The sequence below is a fragment of the Ovis canadensis genome, chromosome 12, assembly GCF_042477335.2.
Source record: "Ovis canadensis isolate MfBH-ARS-UI-01 breed Bighorn chromosome 12, ARS-UI_OviCan_v2, whole genome shotgun sequence".
NCBI classification, from domain to species: Eukaryota; Metazoa; Chordata; class Mammalia; order Artiodactyla; family Bovidae; genus Ovis; species Ovis canadensis.
This window is the reverse complement of record NC_091256.1, coordinates 39,048,696-39,057,518: the sequence shown is the minus strand read 5'-3', so window position 1 is coordinate 39,057,518 and position 8,823 is coordinate 39,048,696. Positions and strand designations below refer to the sequence as shown.

At 52.9% G+C, this 8,823-nt stretch overlaps 2 long non-coding RNA genes across 2 annotated transcripts; both read right to left on the bottom strand.

Moving 5' to 3' along the window:
* Positions 1–346: 346 nt before the first annotated feature.
* LOC138416013 (uncharacterized) lies at positions 347–1,194 on the bottom strand. Its single transcript, XR_011247478.1, has 2 exons — positions 1,061–1,194; positions 347–659 (listed from the first exon to the last, which is right to left on the bottom strand). It is a non-coding gene; the product is annotated as an uncharacterized lncRNA (long non-coding RNA).
* A 2,893-nt stretch (positions 1,195–4,087) lies between these two features.
* On the bottom strand, positions 4,088–7,443 carry LOC138416012 (uncharacterized). The gene is made up of 4 exons (XR_011247477.1): positions 6,667–7,443; positions 5,826–6,105; positions 5,082–5,165; positions 4,088–4,399 (listed from the first exon to the last, which is right to left on the bottom strand). It is a non-coding gene; the product is annotated as an uncharacterized lncRNA (long non-coding RNA).
* Between the last annotated feature and the right edge of the window lie 1,380 nt (positions 7,444–8,823).

Sequence of the window (8,823 nt, the reverse complement as noted above, 5' to 3'; positions counted from 1 at the left end):
GTCAGAGGTGGGAGCCCTTTAGGGATCATCTCACACAAACCCCTCCTGTTTCTGGCGGGGTATGGGTGCCAGGGATCTCTGAAGACCTCGCCTGCCGAGATGAAGGGGAGCGAGTGGCTCTTCACAGTTCCTGTGTGTTTCTGGAAAGACCACAGGGAGCACAGGTGTGTGATTTTGGAGACATACCCCCTGCAAGACACAAACACACACTCTCTCTCTCTCTGTCTCTTACCCTACAACCATCGCTTTTCAGCTGGGCCCCCTCGATGGGACATCCAGCTTTGATGTCGTCAAAATCTTGGCATTCTCTACCCACCGAAGCCAGATAAAAAACATGGAGACAGAATTTGGAGGAAATAGAAAGGTGGTTTTAATCTTCTGCCGGCGGAGGGAAGATGCAGCAGGATCATGCCTCAAGAATTGTGCCCCTCTCCCAGGGGGAGTCTAGGGGATTATATAGATGAGGGTTCCAAGCTCTGGGTTGGTGATGAGGAACAAAGTTATAAAGAGTTTGTATAATTCTTGTATTGTTTCAAAAACAGTCGAGGCTGGCATCAGGTAGCCCGGTAGTTGGGTCCATTGTCTTTTGTGACTTGTACTGGGCTTTCTTTGTATAAGGCAAAAAGAGAGGAAAAAAAAAAAAGGCGAGGAAGAGAGTGCTGTAAAGGTGAGAACAGATACAGGATGTAATTAGCATAGAGTCAAAGGACAACAGATGCAGAATGAAGCTTATGCAGAGCTAAGAGGCAGAAAAGCAAACTCAGTCATAGACAACAGACTAGTAACAGTGAAAGTGAACCTAGGAGTGATCAGGCCTGCTCACCGTTCTCAGAAAAGAAAAACCCATTCCTCTTTTTTCCTTCGCATTACGCCAGCTTGACCATGTCAGGCGGGAGGTGGTCTCTACCTGGCAGCTCTCAGTTCCCTGACCCCTTGGGACATGCTTGCAGGTCTAAGTGGAGTCTCTGGCTAGGGCTCAACTTCCTTTTTTCTGGTTTGAAAGAACATGCCAAAGAACAATGTCCCTTCCCCAGAGCAAGGGCCCCAGAAAGCTCCTTACACTTCTCCAAGCTGGGCGGTCAATCGCAGGCCTCTGACTCTTCCCGGGCAACCCGGACCTCAGCCCCCAGCGCCTCTGAGAGCCCCACTAGCCCGTCTGTCCAGACCTCCATCCACCCACCGCCTCCACGAAAGGAAGTGAAAGGGTCAGAACTGCCCCAGCAATGCCCCCTCCCCTCCAGCACCTCCTGCTCGCGCAATCCCGCCCCGCCCCGGGCACACCCATCCTCTGCGGAAGCACGCGCCAGGGCCGCCCCCCGCCCCCGCCTGCCCCCTCCCCCGCCTCCCCCGCCTCCCCAGCCCAGAGCAGAACTGAGACAGGAAATGAGCTCAGCTGCTCCAGCCACAGAAAGGGCGGCTCCCGCAGGTCGGCCCTGCAGGTGCCTCCAAGTTTCTGAAGCAGACCTCACTCTTGCCCCAAACCCATAGCGCCAGGACCTGAAGACCTGGAGAACCCGAACACAGCACTCGGATCGATCTATCCCAAAGGCCGTGCACATCGTTGGTGCTTATCTGGCGCCCGTTGCCCCCCCAGGAAGATACAAACAGGGACAGTCTTTGCTGCACCCACACGGGCCAGGAGCAGCCCCTGCGGTTGCCAAGGATGGGGAGAGCGAGAAACACACCCCTCCTCTAGGCCCCAGATGGCCCCAGACCTCCTCAGCTGCAGTGGCTCCAGGCGGGTTACTTCGTTGCTGGGTTCTGTTTCCTCCGGGAATTGTGAGGTTGAGATGAGGACGCGTGCAAGGTGTGTAATCTGTGACACACACAGGTGCATAACAGCAACCCATCTGCCGTCTTCCTGCCTGCCTTCCCTGGTGACTTGTCAAGTTATTGTGAGAGGGGTAGCTAAGGGTAGAAGACACATCTGGGGGGTTCATGCAGTTCATGGTGACCCTTGTTTTTGGAGGCGGCACAGTAGAGCGGTGGAGAGGATATGGCTTTGGCTGTGTGACCTTCAGCAAGTGACTCAGCTTCTCTGTGCTTCGATGTGAAACTGGCTAAATGAGATTGATACTATCAATACCTACTTTAGGGGGTTGTGTTGAAGATTTAACTACACATATTAAGTTCTCCATTCTGTAAGTGCCTGGCACACAGTAACTGCTCGGCAGGAGTTAGTTCTGGTCATGCTGCACACCTGGGGGCAGAGAAGCAGAGGGCCGCCCCAGGGCACTGCTGATTTTTGTTGGCATCTGGGGGCCCAGACACTGTGCTGCACCTCCACCTTTAGTTTCCCTCTGTTTCCTGATCCTCTTTCTAATAAATTGCCTTTTGGGGTAAAAGTTAGGATCTGTTACTCTTGTACCCTTAACACTGGAATGGAAAAGAAACAACCAACATCATTCCCCTAATCTGACCTGGAGCTTGTATCTCCTTGAGGGGGATTGTTCATTTTTGATTTCTGAGGACCCCCTCCTCCCCCACCAACTCCATGGGCTCATCAGGAATCAAAAGGCTTTCAGGGGAACAGGAACAGGAGAAGGGGCTTAGGCCACAGTTCCCTGAGCACTGCCCCCTGCCTCCAGGGGCTCCCAGACGTCCCCACAGGCTCTTCCTGGGTGGTCACAGGCACACACTGGGATCCCCCCACCCTGATCTTGAGCCTGGGGGGCTCTGTGGACTCGTCCAGGGCGCATGCCATGTCCCCTGGGCAGTCTGGCCTTCCCACTGGAGGGGACCGAGGCCTGGGCTCCGGCCCTGCCAGGCCTTAGGCAGCCCAAGTGGATTTTTCTTGGGCCTGGGCAGCCCCTGAAGCACCAAGAATCAGTCGGCCTCCCCAGCGTTTCCTCTCTCTCTGAGAGCCTGGCGGAGGAACATGGAGGCCCATCTGCCTTTCTGGGTGGAGGAAGGGAACGGTCCTCTCATTTTATTCCTCGTGCCGACAGTTTATTTCATAGCCATATTGTATACTTGCAGCCAAAGACGTGTCAACAAAGAACAAAGAGTGTGGCTCACCACTGAGTTCTACAAGGGCCAGCGTCTTAACCCACTGCATTCCCACCGACAGTGTGCCCCGAGAAGAATTCAGGATGAAAAACAGGATTAGGCACCCTGCGCTTTGATTAAACGGGCCCCTGGATAGTTAGATGCATAGCTTAGAGGAGTATTTTTGCATCTTCCCGTTCATAGGAAAGCACTAAAATCATGAACTTGAGATATCTGTTCTTTGTGATTAGCAGTTGTCTTTTACCAAGATGTGTGCTAGCCCAGATGTATTTCCTAGCCAAAAATCATACAGAAACTGGTTTCTCCCCAGTTTCTTCAGAGTAGTTTCCTCTGAGCTGCTGAGTGGCTGTCTCCTAGGTTATTGTCTTCAGCAATACCCTGAATAAAACTTAAATTTACAGCTCTTACCATGTGTCTTTCTTTAAGTCAACAGATGTCTCAGGGGAGGCCCCAGGTTTCAGGGGAGATGATGCCCACAGCCTGCTGCGGCCCTGCCTGCACCTCTGCCTTGACACTGGGACAGTGGGACCCCACCATGCCCACTTCGCTCACCCAGAAGATGAGGCTTTATATTTCCTTTCCCCAGCTTGGGCCGATCAGGCATTGTCACATTACTTTCTCAGGTCCCACTTCCTGTCCCACTGAGGCCCACAGGCTAACCACCCCCAGTAACTCACATCATGTCTTCGCAGCTTCTTCTGTCTGTTCTCAGGTTATCAAGCATCCAGATTGCTCCCTGGGACAGAAGTCCTGCTTATGCAGGCGACAGGGATGACTCCCAAGCCTTTTTCCCTGTTGTTCGTAGCCCAGGCTTTCTGCCAGCTCACCCAGGCGGTGCCTCTCTTTTGGCCCATGAGATTCTTCCTCTGGACCCTGCCGATCAAGGCTCAGAGCTGACTCCTGGGATCTGCAACACAGGCATCTCAGGCCTCACTCTTCCCCTTCCCCACTCCTAACCCCACCTCTAGTCATTTCCTCTTTCAAGATGCAGACTGGGCTTGCAAGTCTGGTTAAACACCCCATCAAATCTCCTACTTCCTGTCATTAAGAAGGAGAAAAAAGGCAGTTGTTCAGAATCTTCAGATGTGAGCAAATCCCAAGAGTATTTCTTTATTATAAAGCATCTTTCAGCAAAGAAGAAATTCCAGCGGCCACAGTTTAGTATTTTTTTTTCAATGAAACAGAAACAGTTATTTCAATTTAGGAGCAAAATATCGTGGTCCTTGTGCCTCTCTCTTCTTTCTTGCCCTTCTCCACATGATATTTGTGACTTGGTGACATCTTTTTTGCTGATGTCTACATCTTTCTCATGCATCTTTCTCTTGCATCTTTCTCATTCAGCCATGAAATCAAAAGATATTTGCTCCTTGGAAGGAAAACTATGACAAACCTAGACAGGGTATTAAAAAACGTAGACATCACTTTGTCAGTTAAGGCCCTTATAGTAAAAGCTATGGTTTTTCCAGTAGTCATATATGGATGTGAGGGTTGGACCATAAAGAAGGCTGAGCACTGAAGAATTGATGCTTTCGAATTGTGGTGCTGGAGAAGACTCTTGAGAGTCTCTTGGACAGAAAGGAGATCAAGCCAGTCAAGTCTAAAGGAAATCAACCCTGAATATTCATTGGAAGGACTGATGCTGAAGCTGAAGCTCCAATAGTTTGGCCACTTGATGCAAAGAGTTGACTCACTGGAAAAAAACCTGATGCTGGGAAAGATTGAGAGCAGGAGGAGAAGGGGGTGGCAGAAGATGAGATAGTTGGATGGCATCGCTGACTCAATGGACATGAGTTTGAGCAAACTCTGGGAGACAGTGAAGGACAGGGAAGCCTGGTGTGCTGCAGTCCATGGGGTCACAAAGAGTTGGACATGACTTAGCATCTAAACAACAACATCTTTTTCAACCCAGTGCTTCAGACTACCTGGAAGGATTTTATTTGCCTTTCCTGTAAAGCTAAGCCCCCTCACCTTGACCGCTTTAGCTCAGGTCAGCACTAGCTCTCACCAGGATGGCAGGCACAACCCCTTACCCTCCGCCTGTCTCTAGTCTCACTCACCCCACCTCTGCCTACCCTGAGGCGGCCGGGTCTCTGATCGTCTTGTTCTTCTTGCTCAGTGGTGAAACACTGTCTACAGCAGAGGGCAGCAAACTTTCTCTGTAGAGGGTCAAATGCACACAGTTTAAGGCCATATGGTAGACTCCGCCATTCTAGCCTAGGTGGGACTGTGTTCCAATAAAACATCATTTACAAAAATAGGCAGCAGCCTAGATTTGGCCGTGGACTGCAGTTTGCCAACCCTGATCTACAGAAGGTGTGGACAGCTCAACCTGCCCTAAGACACCTTTGCAGGTGTGGTTGCTTTCTCTCTCTTCACTTCCACTTCCCACACCCCTCTGCCACCCCCACTCCACTCACTGCCAGTTCCATATTGCTTCAGGTGCCCCCAATGCATTGCGTTCCTGCTGTGTCTTTGCATGTAACGATTCTTCATCCTGGGCTTCACCCTTTCTCCACCTGGGAATCGCCCACCTCTCCCTCCAGATTCAGCATCACCCCTCCCTGGGCATTTCGGGTCACACCCACTCCCAGCTGTTCACCCTTTCTGCTTCATTTGCCTGACCTCCAACAACACCAGCCCTTTTCTCCTCTTCCTTGGGATTCCATCTTGCCTTGTATTTTTCGCTTTTCCTGCCTCTCCTACCTCCCCTCCTCCGTCTCCTGCCAGTCTCATCCCTGGCGCTCCTCATTGCCCGTTTCCAGCCCCTGCGCCCGACCCTCTCGCTGTGGACCATCTCCTCCCCATGGCTCACTCACCTCCTGGAGGCTGATGCTCCCAGAAGCACACCTCCAGCTGGACTTCTCCAGAGCGCAAGACTTCGGGCTCCCGCAGACGCCACACTCAAAGTCACATCAGCTGCTCCCGCTCGGTGTGTCCACGCCTCAGCTCATTGGCTCTCTTCCCGCATCCCTCGATGTAAGATGGCATCTCAGGTTGGACGTGTTTTTGGAGCATCCTCCAAAGCCCCTTAGCCGCAGCCATCTGTCTGCCTCCAGCTGTTCCACCCCCTCCGCCACATTGGTCCTGGGTCACTACCTGTGGTTCAGCAAGACACCTCTGCCTAGGTGCGCATGAGCCCAGCTGGCCATTCAGTCTCTTCCCAGGGCATTTGGAACTGGGTAGTTCTGGTGTTTCTTCAGTTGAATTGGCCTATTCTGTGTGGGTGGTAGCTGGGGAAAGGCATTTTCCACCACTGCAGGGCCTGGGGGAACAGCGGGAGCTGGTCTGAGAGAGAAGGAGGGCTGGGCAGGCAGAATCAGAGGTGAGAAGGCTGAGGTCAAGGCTGGAGCGTGAGGTGGCAGAGCAGGGGTCATGCGCCCACTGTACAGATGCTGAAGGAGACACCAAGGGAGGAGTAATGTGGTCCCCAGGTGAGTAATCCAGGCTTTGCCACCCTGACCCTCCTTCCCTCAACTGGGTCCCGTGCCCCCTTAGCCTCTGCTCTCTGCCAGCACGGGGGTCCCCTGAATCAGAAGCCCCTTCCTGCTCTGGGTGGCTGGACCCCCCTGCATCTCTGCAGCTGTGCCCCTCTGCTGCGCCTTCCCCTCCCTTAGTGCACTCCTGACAAAGGGTTGAGAGCCAGAGGGCTGGACTGACCTGCTGGGTCTGGGCTGGTTTGGGGCCAGGCCTTTCTCGACTCTGGTCTTCGCATAACAAGGTGATGCTCTTCCTCTGGCAGCAGGGTCCCTGGGTGGAGGTGTGGGTGGGGAAGGGGTCCAGACTCCTCCTGCTGGCTCTGGCTCTTGTGGTCTCTTCTAGCCTGGACTGGGAGCCCAGTAGGCCCAAGACTGCAACCCAGACTGGCACAGCGGGCAGAGACTAAGGAGGGCCACATGGTCCCAGCAGAGTAGCAGGAAGTTTGCCTGAAGTCTCCAGCAGGCCATCTGTTCCCACTAAGCAGAGCGTGTGGTCTTGAGAGAAGCAGCCAGGGCTACAGAGCTGAGCCACCAGGGACTCTCTTAAGGGAGTTCATTTTTTTAAAGGTTTGTTTTATCTCTCTTTGGTTCATTCGGGTTGAATGTGTTTGCATACAGCCCTTTAGGCCTCTGTCCGCTGCACCCCTGCCCTCCAGACCCCAGTGAACACCCTTAGACGTAAAAAGACAAGGAATAAACAGTGGATGCAAGATGAAGGAGAAGGGGATAGGCCCTCCAGGTCCTTCAAAAGCAGTCCATCCCTCTGGGTGAGTTCAGGGCAGCGGGGGAAGCCCCCACTTGCTGTCCCCACAGAAACACTCAAGGACAGCCGGACTCAAGAGAAGTGGCTCAAAGAAGAAGCAGAATTACCTCCCCGACTGGGCCATTGCAGAGGCCACGGTTCACAGCAGGGCTGTGAAAGACCCCAGCTGGTGCGAGGACACCCATACTTTCTGTCACTTTTACCCTATAGATGCTGATTAGCAATTCAACTCTGAGAGGTTCTGCATCTTTAACTGAAAAAAAAAAACACAAAACTTGGTTGGAGTCGTCATGGGGGTCATAAAGAGAAGTGAGAAAAGTGAAACTGAAAGTCACTCAGTCGTGTCTGACTCTTTGTGACCCCGTGGACTAGACAGTCCATGGAATTCTCCAGACCAGAATAATGGAGTGGGTAGCCATTCCCTTCTCCAGGGGGATCTTCCCAACCCAGGGATCAAACCCAGGTCTCCCGCATTGCAGGCGGATTCTTTACCAGCTGAGCCACCAGGGAAGAGGTGACCCTCATTTCTGTGCGAAAGCACTAGTGGGGCGGCTGCTTCCGGGTAGGTGGGTCATTCAGCCATTCAGCAAGCAGTTAACTAGAGGTGGTGACACAGAAGGGTCCTCAAGGATGTGTTCTGTGTGGGGTATTTGGAGGCAGCAGCGTAGGAAAGGAGCTTGGAGAGGTTAAGAGCAGGTGGGGGACGATTCGTGGCAGCTGGCCAGCTGTGTAGCTGTGGTTGCTGCTTTTACGTTAGATTGGATTTCCTCAAGCGTGACAAACAAGAAGGCCTAGTGGAACAGGCTGGCTTTCTGTAACTGTTGTTCAGTTGCTCAGTCATGTTGGACTCTTTGTGACCCCATGGACTGCAGCATGCCAGGCTTCCTTGTCCTTCACCAGCTCCAGGAGTTTGCTCAGACTCATGTCCATTGAGTTGATGATGCCACCCAACCATCTCATTCTCTATTGCCCCCTTCTTCTGCCCTCAATCTTTTTCCCAGCATCAGGGAAAAGGCGAAAAGATACGACAATGGCTTTCTGAGCAGAATCCAAACTTTGGTCAAACCCTGTTACAACTAATTTTGCATCACAATAAATATACTCTATAGTTTTCAAAAATCCTCAAACTTCAGCTTACTATTCTTTACCGCTGAAATCCTTAATATGCTCCCAAAGCGATGAAACAGAAACCCTCGCCGCCGCTCTTCCTGCTCTTGGCTTCCACGAGCATCTGCAGTCTTCCCAGCATCGGGGGTTGGCCCCCCTGGAGTCTCCACATCACGGACACAGACGGAGGCTGGGCTGGTGCCTGGAGGCATCTGGGACTGGAGGGTTCTGGGTAAGACACTCGCCTTCTCTCACCACCGGGTGCCTGCAGGACTGTCTCCAGCGGTTCTCACAGAGATCTGTGCTCCCCGCCTCCCTCCCTCACTCCCCCCCTCCCCACACTGTGATCAGACCTGTCCCTCCTCCCACTCCCAGTGGCTGCTCACCCCCGCCACACCTGAGGGCTCAGACCTCCGCCCTCCCCTCTCCTGCTCCCAGGACGCAGTCCCCAGGACCTCAGATCTCTGC